The following is a 13,259-nucleotide window of genomic DNA, read 5'->3' as shown; positions in this document are numbered from 1 at the left end:
TAACTTTAAGTGTCTCGATGTTGTACACAATGCATGGCTTCTCCTTATGGTTGGTTTTCACAAGCATAACCTTTGTTTTGGATTCATTCAGAATCAACTCACTATGCAAGCAAAAGTTCTCAAGGACAATTATAAACTTTTTTGCATCCTTTAAAGTGTGTGCTAGAAGAACTATATCATCTGCATACAACAAAATCATATTACCACATTGCATATAGTAACATCTTCAATGCTTTCCTCTTGCAAAAAGTCAAGTACCATTTGTTCCAATTGAAATTGATGCATAGAACAAAAAGAGTTGGTGAGAACAAAAATCCTTGTTTAATCCCAATAGTGATTACAATGTTTTTTTGAAATTTCTCTTTACATGTATGGAGCCAACCAAAATCCGCTTGTCATTTTGCATGCTTGCCATTATTTTTAGCCCATTCACTCAATTCTATATGTATTATGCACCCAAAAAACTTTTCCATAAGAGACATAATCATTATAGTTTGATAGTTATTTACATTCTTTACATCCCCTCCTGTATGCAAATGTTTGACCCAATTAGTGCTCCAATCACAAGGCATACCATGTTGAAGTGCAAGGTTGATTATGTCACACATCTAATCATGTATAAAACATCCCATCCATTTAATCATTTTTGGTTTGATATAATAAAGATCTCCCGGTTTGTGAGTGGCCAACATTTCAAGCCCGTCCCACACATACTCAATAGTAAAAAAAGAGAGCATACATGGGAATGAATCATAAAATGGCATCATTCTAGCATTTGGTTGCTCATACAGTTGCCTACAATGCATGTATATATCCATAAGGCTCAAGTTACCAAAACTCTCAGTCTGCTTTCCATTCAAGTTTATCCAAAATCTTTCACGTGCGATTGTCTTTTCTTGGACTTGAAAAAATTGATGCTTGACTTTCCATGTTCTACTCTTCTTTAGAATCAATGCCTTGTATGCATGCAAATTTATAGTTATCTTTATCCATAGTTGCATCTAATTTTATTAAGGACTTTTGAGCATCTTGACATTCTTTATCAAACCACCTTTTGTGTAATCTACATTTGTTGATCACATGGACGTGCTTTATGGAAAAGTATTATTTGTATTTTTTTTGTGCAAGCATTCATTTCCCCAAAGACAATAACATTACCTTTGCCTTTAAAATAAGCAATGTCCTCCTCTAAATCAACAAATGGATGATCTCTATTCATGTAATCATAAAAGGGGGAATCATGATGAGGAATGTAGCAATCAGCTATATAAAAATGGACTCCCTTTTTTGTGTCATAATTTTTAATCTTACATAATGTTTGTGCTTGTCATCTTTCACAATTGATATAAAATCTTTTGTTTTTTTTAAATCATACATGCTACCTCTCATTTCTTTTTTTGTTGATTGAGATTCATTGACCACATCAATCAATGTACATTGTAATCCTCCAACTCGTTAATTGTTTGTGCTTCATGCTCCCAAGTTTCAACAAGAAGTACAACATCAGCTTTTCTTGGTAGTTCATCTATGCCAACCCCCACATTCCATGGACATCCATTGCAATTCCAAAAGTATAATTTCAATTGTAACTCGGCCTCATAGGTCATGCCTTCCTATTTTCTTAAGGGACTTGCCTCCTCCTTGAGTATGTTTTCTTCATGAGAGATCTCCTTCCTTTTTGTACTTCTATGTTCATAGGCCTTGCGATGCACATTTTGTTGCTTAACAGTGTGATCTTCACATACAAAACATTTTGTATCCCTCCAATAAATTCACTATAATCAAGGATAATCTGTTGTTTGGCCTCACCTGGCATGGTGCATAGAATTGGTTTTTCCAACGAGTAAGGATCTCCTTGCTTAACAACTCTATGTGCTCCATAAACCATAACTCCTGACATGCCAAAGAGGGTTTTTAAGATATCTTTGATAACAATGGGAAGAGAAGGAGGGTTCTCTAACTTCTCTTTGAAAATTCCATGAATAATAATGTACTTGGAACATTGCTCTCGTTCCTTCAACTCCGCTACGTCCATATTCTAACCATTATTTGTTTAGTCATAGCCTATGAGAGAGAGAGAGAGAGAGAGAGAGAGAGAGAGAGAGAGAGAGAGAGAGAGAGAGAGATTACAAACAGCCACATTGCATTCACATACATCATCTCACTTCTTATTTGTGCAGATATTTTTCATTTCACCTAAATTATGGCTCATGATGTCATATTTTTCCTCTTTCAATACATGGTCATACTCCCCTTTTCTCATGTGCTCCTTCAAAGAATTCAAGTCCACAAGATAGCGTTTACATTCTATAACTTACTCTTCAAGTTGCATCAAACGTGTTGTTGCATCTCAAGTTTCCTCTTGAGATGCTCATTCTCAACAAAAAACCCTTAGCATTCCATTCTCCATTGCAAGTGCATGTAAGTAAGTCTTCATATTGCTTGTTTACTGTTTCTTGCAACGATAACAAGTACACCAAATCATTTTTTTAAATGTTATTGGTGGAGTGGTTGTGTTGATGTCTCCATACATAGGAGATTTTGGATCATTTTTTGCAATGGGTGTGGACCTTGTTGAGCAAGAAGAACCCTTGCAAGTGCCAAAAAACATTGCATGTAAAATAAGAGATGAGAGTAAAATTTCTTGGACTTGTTCATTTCAAAAATGCTATTGCAAAAAGCCCTTCCATTTGTCTTTTTTTTTTTTACATCGGTGTGGAGAGAGAATAAATCAATTGAGGATATAAGTCACCCAAATTAGAGTGTTCAAATGAAGAAGTTGTGATCAAAAGAGTGAATTGTTGTCTATTAGGTCAAAAAGATCTACACTACCTTTGATAGTTATCTTTGTCCATAGTTACATCTAGCTTTATCAAGGAGTTGTGAACATCTTGACATCCTTTATCAAACCACCTTATGTACAATCTACATTTTTTGATACCATGGACATGATGTATGGCAAAGAATTCTTTTAGGTAGGAGAGAGAGAGAGAGAGAGAGAGAGAGAGAGAGAGAGAGAGAGAGAGAGAGAGAGAGAGAGAGAGAGAAGGGGGGAGGGGGGGTGTCAAGCAAAGCAAGTCCATTTTAGTTTTACATTTAGAAAAATCATTATTAGGTTTATCTCCACTCAACTTGGTCTATAAAATAGTATGGTCATGCTATTACTCATAATTGTCTATAAAAAAACATTATTAATGGGTAGAATATAAGGCCAGTGTCTTATGCTAGATATAAACATGGCGCCCTTCAAACTTCAATATGTTAGTTGGTGACTACTCAGAAAAAGGGCTTATTGTATTTGTGGTGATCATGTTCTGACTTAAAAATGATTACCTTGATATGCTTCATGTGTGTTGGCTTGGTACTATTTAACAAATAGACGCATATCCAAACACTATATTTGTGGCGGTGGTCCATTGAACCATTTAATCTTCTAAAAACCATACATAGATGTGCATCTCAAAAGAGACATATTGATGGACTCCAAACCACCAAGTGGGTACCATATTCATATTGTGTCTTTCTTTTCTACTCTTTAGTCTTCTATATCGATCATTTATATATGATGCATTGTATCAAGTTGGGGTTTGATGTCACTACATGTCCATGTAATTTGGATTTCTCCTTTGGCAACTCAATTTCCTATGAGGTGGACTTGTGAGGTATATCATTGATACAATATAAGTTTCTTTTTCTGCATCATTTTAATAAACATCTATCCCCACCTTTTGTTGCTCTATATAGGTCCTTTTTATTAGCATGATATTTAATTTAAACACCATATGTAGGACATATTTTTGGTAGAGTCCATCTTAGAAGAATGTGTTTGTGTGTGCAAAAGGTGAGAACTGGATCTAGGATACCTTTTACACTGGGGGCTACTTCAACAAGTTACCTTGTGGAGTTACCAGTAGTTACCTGGCCCTATATGAATGTGTGGCCAGTCAAAGCCTAGTACGAATACCTATAAATAGGACCCATTAATTCCATTTTAGGGGATTAGAACTTTTGTATCTATTAGAAAAATAGAGCTCTAGTGTATAAAATATAAATCCAAAGAGCATCAATCTGATACAAATTGCAAGTGCACTTATCGCAAAGCTTTTGGGCACATGCAGAATAATCGTAAAATCAAATTGCATCAATTTAGGGAAGGAAAAGATGTTTCCATGATAGAAATAATAAACCCAAAACTAGTTAAATAGGAGGGGCTACCTACTAAGAACATCAACAATGGAGCTAGTATCAGCAATTTGGTAAGAAGAGGATGCTATCAAAAATTATTTGGTAGATGTAGAGGTAAAGTTGACTTTACCAAATGTAATTTCAATTGTTACACATGTGGAAATCACATATGAAATGCAATATCCAGACAATGTGAAAGCTAAAGTGTCCAAGGGGAAGGTGGCATAATTAGTTCTAGTGTGTGTGAGGACTGATCACTAGGGGTGCTAGCATTGTCCTCGATGAATTACTATATGAGCCATCCAATCAAGTAAATCAAATCAAAGAGGCTCAAAAGTGGGAGAAACAAAGGGTTGTTTGGAAAGCTAAGGGAAAGGCCAAGGAAGTGGATGAGTGGTAGGACCAAAGGGCACTGGTTGCTTGTATCACTCAAGATTGGATCAAATGAATCCAAAGAGGCCTAAACCATTCAAAGGCTTTCATCGATTGCTTCAAAAGATTTGAAAGTGAAAATTCAAGCTTTTGAATTTGGTAAGAAGCGAGATAGAAACTAAGAAACCAGCCAAAGGATTTGAGGAGCATCCTAAAAAGGACGTAGGCAAGTCAAGGAAGACGTGGCCAAAGATAATAGCAAGGATTCATGAACAAAAAATCTTCAACAACAACAATCTGAATCTCCATTAGCTAAGAGACACAGGAGGCTAGCAGAGACATGGCATTGTGAAGATAATTTTTTAGAGGGAAGGTCATCCAATTCACATAGTAGTTCTAGAAACAAACAAGATGAGATATATATCAAAGTATGTGAAAGACTCCAAAATCTAACTGTTGAATTCAACGATATCAAAAGGAAGTTACCTAAAGTGGCCAATTTTATCAAAAGGTGGAGAAAATGTTAGCATCAATAAATAACTTTTCCATAGCTGAAATAGATCTGAATGCACTTCTTCTAGCGGAGGAAAAATGGAGACAATAATTAAATAAATTCACGTAGTTAAATCAAGGGGAGAGATCAATTCTTATTGGATATAATACTTTCAGAAGAGGGAGGAAGCTACACATCTAGCGGAGTCAAACTAGAGTAGGCAAACACAAAAAATGGGGAAAAAATGTGCAAGCACCTAAAGGAAAAATCTGCCAATCCATCCCTCTTGTAAGCAGAGTATTCCAAACTCAATGAAGGTGATGCTCTTGCATAGTGTTTGGTTAGTTATTTTTTTATCATTTGAGTTTGTTTAGAATGTTAATTTTTTTTTGGATTTTTGTAGCTTTTGTGGTGTAGTTGTAGCTTCTGGTAATATGCCATGTTCCATACCATTACCAATTAAGGTGCCAAATGTGTTTGTTGATGCTACTCCAGATGTCCACACTATGGACACTAACACCCACTTTGATGATCATACATCTCTTGCTGGAAGGGAAGACTTGCATGTGCCAAGTGAGAGCACTTCTGTTGAGGTGGAGCCCTTTGTAAAGCTTGAAGTGCAGCCCAAGGCAAAGGAAGGTGAACCAATGGAATGTTGATGTCAAGATGATGGAGTCTATTGCACAAAAGGGTTTGAATGTGGTGCAACACATGCTTCACAAAGAGGGAGATCCAAGATTCCCCTATTGTCCTTGGTGACATGATGAAAAACTCAAACTTGGCACAAGAAACTCGAGGATGGTAAGTGGTTTTGGCTACACGACCTGCACCTTATAGGAAGTAAGTGATTGTGATTGTTTATGATCCAGCTAAACATTCCAAAAAGGCACAAGCATCAGAGATAGGAGGGCTTTTTTTTCATGTGAATATGATCAAGGGTCATACATTCATTGATTATCAATACATTTACATAAATGTGTTCACATTATTGGCCACTTGAAAGTGTATGTCTTATACACATAAAAATTAAATTCTAAAACAGTGAGGGCATTTAATTTTGTAGTCCAACAACTGATTGTGGTTCTCAAACATGGGGAAGGGATTTCTTGACTCGTGATCTTCTCTACAATAATCAAGTCATTTCAATGTCTATCACCAAACAATTTGATGATTCTGATAATCATATTGATGAGAGTAAGAGTAGAGACATTGGGTTGGGTTTCGTGGTTGAAGATCTAGAGACAGATAGGCAAGAATCTACTTTGGAGCTTATACATTTTAACATAGCACTCCAAGTCTCTCCATGTGTGGATGAGGGGCATGATATCCACTTATAGGTGAGGACATCCTAAAGACCACAAGGGTCTTCAATTGCTTTGAGCGTCTAGTTTTGCCTTTATGCCGACTGAGCCGGCGTTGTGTGGCTAAGGTGGATGATAGCCAAATACATGTGGACAAAGGTGAGGACATCCTAAAGACCACAAGGGTCTTCAAATGATTTGAGTGTCCGGCTATGCCTTTATGCAGACTTATTTCGTATGTAAGTGTTTGCAATCTTAGCTAAGATGTTTTGGGTACGAAGGTAGCTTTTTCCATGAAAAATTGCATTAAAGAGAAAGGAGATTTTATAGTTTCAGTTCACACATATCGAAAGGAGGAAACCTCATGGACAGGTAATTAGTAAAGCAAATAGAAGTATTCTATGAATATTTCACCATAGCTTTCTTGATAACATCTTGTTTTGTTATTATGCATTGTTTTACATAGATTAAATTATGGAGACATGGGATCCCATGCATGGGATGCCTTGAAAACCATAATTAGAGTCACTATTAGGAAAAATATTTTATGTGTGGGAAGGGAACTTTCCGATATTGACATAGCAATCAACAATAAACGAAATGTTCTTGCAGTTGTCCAGCTTGTACTTTAGGCTAATGAACACCATCCTTTATAAACATCTCTCTAATTCACAAATAAATTTATTGAGGGACCTGCTCGTTTTTTTGTCACTAAAAAAAACTCGCTCACCATCTTGTGAGACTCAAAATCTTGTATTGTTTCCAACCCCCCAAATCCCCCCAAATTCTTGTATTGTTTCCAACCCCCCAAATCCTCGTGTATGCAAGAACTTTGACATTGAAGACACAATATCTTCATGCATACACTTTGACATTGACGACACATAGTATCTTCAGTTTCTTGTAATGAAACAATAATCATTAGAGATCAACCTTCATATATTCCTCTCACCATCACATCACTGCCCTTTGATATTCCTGCACGACCAATGTGATCTTGTTGGAGGCTCACCATAGCATAGGCAATCTCCCACAAGATCTATCAATCCGGAGAGAGAGAGAGCATGACCCGGCTAGGGCTTGGAGGCATCACACAAAGAATGTGCGAGAGCGTCATCGGATGCAAAGATTGAGAGGATTCAAGAGCATGCATCCTCCAATGCAAATAGAAATCATCCCAAATCAACTAATACTAATCGCACATCAAGCATCAATACAAACGATCATCTACACATATCAACCAACGAAGTGAAACACACTAATCTTGGAGTCTCTCAAGCACAACTCTAATTACATGCATTGACGATTAAGCACACAAGATCGCATTCAAGTCGGCCACCCCAACCAAATCAAGTCACACATAATCAAAGTAAGCTCAAGGCTTCTTAAACCTATACACACACAAGCACACCATTAGAGGAAAACTCTAATCCCTCAATCACGAGTACGCCCACTCCACTTAATCGAGGGAGTTAGATAAGGACTCCACTAATCGGAGTAGCTTAGCATAAGTAAGAGTTAGATTAGAAAAGATCAACACTTCAAAACAATGACGGAAAGTAGAGAAACATGATTGACAACATAATGAAAACTAGATTAATTAAGAGAAGATTACACTAATTACATGTGATTAGCACTAGCCTTCTAAGCATGGGAATTTAGCTCAAAGGCTAGGCCATCAAGACCTCTTCTAGGGAGAGAGTTCTCAAAAGGACCACTCCAGAATGACCTCTTTGCATACAAGGGTTCCTTATAAAAGCATGCACCACAATCCCTCCTACTATGAAATTAAGTTGAGCTTTCTGGCTAGCATATACAACTTTGGAACTCCCAAATGAGCCCAAGATATTATACAATGTGAATAGAAAATATTGTGTACATCCATAGCATATCCCTTGCTTGGTGCATGCTTGGTGCAACTGTTAGCCGCTGCTAACACTCCCCCCTTCCTAATTTGGCACACGTCCTCGTGTGCCGTCAAGGCAGCCACGAAGGCATGTAATCATATGTCCTGGAGGTAGGTCTGTCAAAAAGAGAAAGCATTTGATTAAGCACCACAAGCTGAGTCATGGAGATTCAATATGAAGTACATTGAGCATGCAAGGTAATTTGCTGTAAAATTTAGAGTTTAATGTATGGCCAAATTTAAAGTATCATAAAGAAAAAAAACACTTAGACTATTGTAAAGATTAACCCTTCAAAAATTGCAAGTTTATGAATGCTAACACAAGCAGTAAAATTATGAACCTAGATTAATGCAAACTCAAAATTATGCTAATCTAAAACCTAAATGTTTTATGCTTAATGCAACTTCCTACACCTAGACATGTTCTGGCTATTATTAGAGTTACTTACAATTAGTACAATGTCATTTAGGCACTCTTTTGAAAGCTCATGGACGATTGAATTGTATATCATTGAAAAAATTAATTCACAACACAAGGCGACCATCCCATGGCAGGTCAAGCTACGACTTTCAGTTCCTTGTTATCCACAAGGCCTTCTCCAAAAGTCTACTAGCCTACCAAGGCGACAACTAACCCCTATCAATCTAGGGCATCGGTTTAGGGCCTCAACAACGCATGCCAAGGTGGTCCCCCCCACCTACCAAAGACTAATAAGGCACTAGGCCACATTTAGACACGTCACAACATGTTTAGTTCAAGTGTCTTGGTGGCCATTTTTGGTCACTTCTTTTAGACACATTTGCAATTTGTCCGTATGATTTTTGTTTTGTTAGCACATTCTTCCACCATTTAATAAGTTCGTATAGCATTTGGACTAAGAGATAGGGAAGTTTAATCTAACCTAGAACAAGTGGTGTGAGAATGCTACATTTAAGGTAGGCATTAGGATATCTAGACTAGCAAAACATGAGCTAACATTAAGCTAGGTCATTACCTTCACGCATGCTAACAAAAATAAACTCAAATTCTTAACGGATTAATATTGACAAAGCCTAATGTTGAAACTTTAATGATAATTTAAATTTGGCCGTTACAAAACCAAAATTTGAAGCAAATTTACTTAACCAAGCAATGAATGTGTAAAGAGCAATTGCAAAGCATGGAAGGAGTTCACCTTTTGCCAATTTGGATCATCTTGGCAAGTGGTATCCTTGTAGGCCTTATTTATTTTTATTGAAATCCTTGGTTCTTACATTAAAGGTTAGTGCATAACACATCATGCAAAGAAACCCTTTATTGAAAGCAACAAGCAAAAAACTTTTATTGAATCCTAATCTAAGGTCTTGGAACCTAGATTTGCCAAAGGAAAAAAACCCAAGGGAAAAAAATGCCTTTGGTTATGCACATGATGCTCTTTGATAGAAAATTTATGCATACATATCAACAATGAGAGATAAAATACGCTTCTACATAAGCACATTTTACAATTTTTACAACCTCTCATGTATGGTTCAAAGTTGATTAGTTTCTAGCTCAGTGAAATATGGAATTAAAAACAAGCCAAGAGCTGAAAATAATGCAACTTTGAATGAATTTGAAGCGGCTCTTGATAGCCGAATTTTACATTTTAAACTTTTCAAAAAGTTGGCTAACAACTAGCTCACATTAAGTTTTCAAAAATTTTTAGTGTAATCTATGAGCTAGAGATGACTGCAACTCTTAATGGAATGAAAGTGAATGGCTCTCAATAGCCAAATTTTGTACTTGAAAGCTCTTAAAAAAGCTGGGTAAACACTAGCTCAAAACGAAAAAATTTAATTGTTGACCAAGCTATGAGCTAGCATGTACACAACTTTTAATCCAAAAAATTTGGAATGGCTCTAATTAGCCAAATTGTTGCAATACATTGCAATGATGACCCCTCTTTGGATCAATGAAACCGCACACCTGCCACACCCTTCAAAATGATTCAAATCATGAGTGCTCTTAAGCATTTGAACATTTAAAGTAAGCACTAAAAAATGCACAATCGATCACAACCCCAAAATGCTCTCTTTTGGTTATTCAAGAAACCCAAATTTTAGTGCTTTTCAATGATTTTTCATTCAATTTAAGCACTAAAATGTACAAGCAAACCAAGTCCAAGCACAACCTGTCTTGATCAAGCATGAACATATCATCAATGTAACTCTCAAACTCCATGCATGTCAATCAAGCCAAGCACTAAACCACGTTCTGCATTAGCAAACCATTAGTGCAAAATACGATCATTTGTGCATAGAAGTTATCACACAATCAAAACACACAACCGATGTATACATCATGCTCATATAGCACATATGGAATTTAGAGCAAATGATGAAGTGTCAATTGAGCTCTCTTGAAGCATCAAAACCTTGTTTTGTATTATTGGCCACCATACCTTCAAAAAAGATCATTGATTAGTAATTGTAGGAAGTTTTTATTCAAGCCAAGCTCCAAAATCTATCACATTCCACCACAAACTTGGCAATTTTTATGTAACTCTATGAACAATTGTTCACCCATCGCACAATAAATCAATGCATTTGCTTCTCATGCTCTTATGTAGCATATTTTGACATACAAAGCAACAAAAGAGACAGCATGGCATTGGCCAAAGATTGCACCTATCATAACTTCATTCAAAATTCTCTCTCAAGTGGTTCAAAACAAAAATTGCATCTTAAATTACAATGTCACATGCATTTTTAAATGCAATCTATGCAAAAATGTTATGAACCTCTTAATAAATGTACATGAATATGCTCTCAAATCCCCATAAGCCGACCTCATTAGAGAATTTCAATCAGTTTTAATTGTGATGACAACTTGAAAAAATGTTCGATCAAGCTTAAAGCCATGCACAATAATCCCACATTTTTGATCCAATTCTCAAACCCATGCAAGCATGAAATTCATGTTCTAGGATTTGTTGAACGTGCGAGCAGTATATATCAGTGCAAAGGTAGGGGCTCTGAGGGCTTTAGCCTTATGAGCTCGAGGGCAAGGAGAAGGGTGGGAACACTTGCTTACATTTTTATTTTTATTTTAAATTCCATGAAAAAACCCTGCTGATGCGAGCTGCAGGTATGGGGACGTTAGCATGTTGCAAGACTCGGGATCAACAGAGCAAAGCAGCATGAGAGGGTGTGTGTGTGTGTGTTTGCAGGCTATGAGCCAGGGTCGGACCAAAAACGTGTGTGTGTGTGTGTATATATGTCAAGCCAAAGCGGGTGGGGTCGGCTCCGGGTCAACAGGTCTGCAAGTGTGTGGGGCCAGCTGCAGCGTGCGCGTGGGTTTCTAGCGCTGCAAGACATACGACATACAAGTGGCAAAAATTGTGTGAGTAGTGTGTGTATTCGTAATGCGCCAAAACTGGCAATTGTGGGTCTCGGCCTGAAGTAGCGGGAGAGATCATGTGTGTGTGTGTGTGTGTGATGGCGTGGGATCTTGAAAGCCTCAGCCAAGCCAAACTGCGAGGCCGAGAATATGTGGCGAGCAGTTGCAATCGAAGAAAGTGGGTAGCGGCTCATTGGCAGGCAGCATGAAACCATAAAGGGATATCGTTGCAGCAGTGTATGTGTGTGTGTGTGTGTGTGTGGGTAGCGAGCCAAAAAATGGCAAGTGGGTGGGGTAGGAGACAAAATCCGAGACTCCGTAGCCTTTGCAGTCAAGCCAAGAATAGTAACGCACCAAGGCGACCAGTTGGCATGCAAAGGCTTTTTTTTATAAAAAAATTGATTTACCTCTTAAGAGAAGGTTCCTACTGAAAATTAGAGGGTGTGTGAGTTTGTGTTTGGATTGGTGAGGAGCATAAAATCAAAATTCATACATGAGCTCCACATTATTGCTCATTTCATCTTCGAAAATTCCCAAATTCAATACCACATTGCCATGTTTATACAAATTTTCAATCATAACAATGGCATCCAAACAATTTGTCCACAATTGTGCATCAATTGAGCAATCAGCTTCAACCGTTTTGTCAAATTTGTGGTGCATCTACTAACCTTTATCCAATTTAATCATCATAATTGGTAAAATACCAATTAATCATTCACAATTTAGGCATAATTGGCCATTAATTAGGCACACATACCTAAATTTAGGCTGTCGATTTGTGCAAAAATTTCATTAAACACTCATTGCATTTCATCAATTGCACACTTGATCACACATACATGAGTATATACATGCTAAATTAACTCAATTTTAATCAAAAATTGATCAAATTTTAACTCAATTTAGCATTGCACACACACAAAATTAGGTGCACAAATCCAATTTTTTGCTCAATTAGCAACAAAATTAGGCCAATTCCTAATGTTTGCACACACATTTCTTGCAAAATCATCAATCTACAAGCATTTAGGTGTTCAATTTGACCATAAATCTTCTCATCAAAGTTATTTAAAATGGGCACACACATTCAAATCTTGCCCTAATTTTGGCAATTAGGCCTACTCCATGACCGGAATAGCCTCACATACACATCAATTTAGTGATTTGCACACACAATTTATGCAAAACGACCATTCCACAAGCATCTTGGCATCCTATTTGATTACAATTTCATTCCAATTTCATCAAATTAAGCATAAATTCCATCAATTAGGCACACACACCTAATTTTAGCAATGATTTAGCAACTCAATGGGATCAACTTAATCAATCAAAAATTGAACTTAGTAGGTCAATCCACTTACAATTGATTGCTTGCTCGCTTAGTCCTTGCTCCTCGCGTAGACACTCCATTGCTGTGCAACTCCAATTCGGTCCAAAATTGATCAAAAAATTGACCAAAATCAATACTCAATCACATGATTAGGCATAGATTAGAGCAATTAAGAGTGATGATCCTCCCCAATTAAGGGGATTTAGCATACATTCCAAATCAAAATTAGTGGTTAGGTTAGCACAATTAGCATGAAATTAGCATGGAATTAGTACAATTAGCACGAAATTAGTATGAATGGGATG

Source organism: Adiantum capillus-veneris, chromosome 27 (genome assembly GCF_014529385.1).
Source record: "Adiantum capillus-veneris isolate H3 chromosome 27, ASM1452938v2, whole genome shotgun sequence".
NCBI lineage: Eukaryota > Viridiplantae > Streptophyta > Polypodiopsida > Polypodiales > Pteridaceae > Adiantum > Adiantum capillus-veneris.
Note: the sequence above shows the minus strand (reverse complement) of the source record.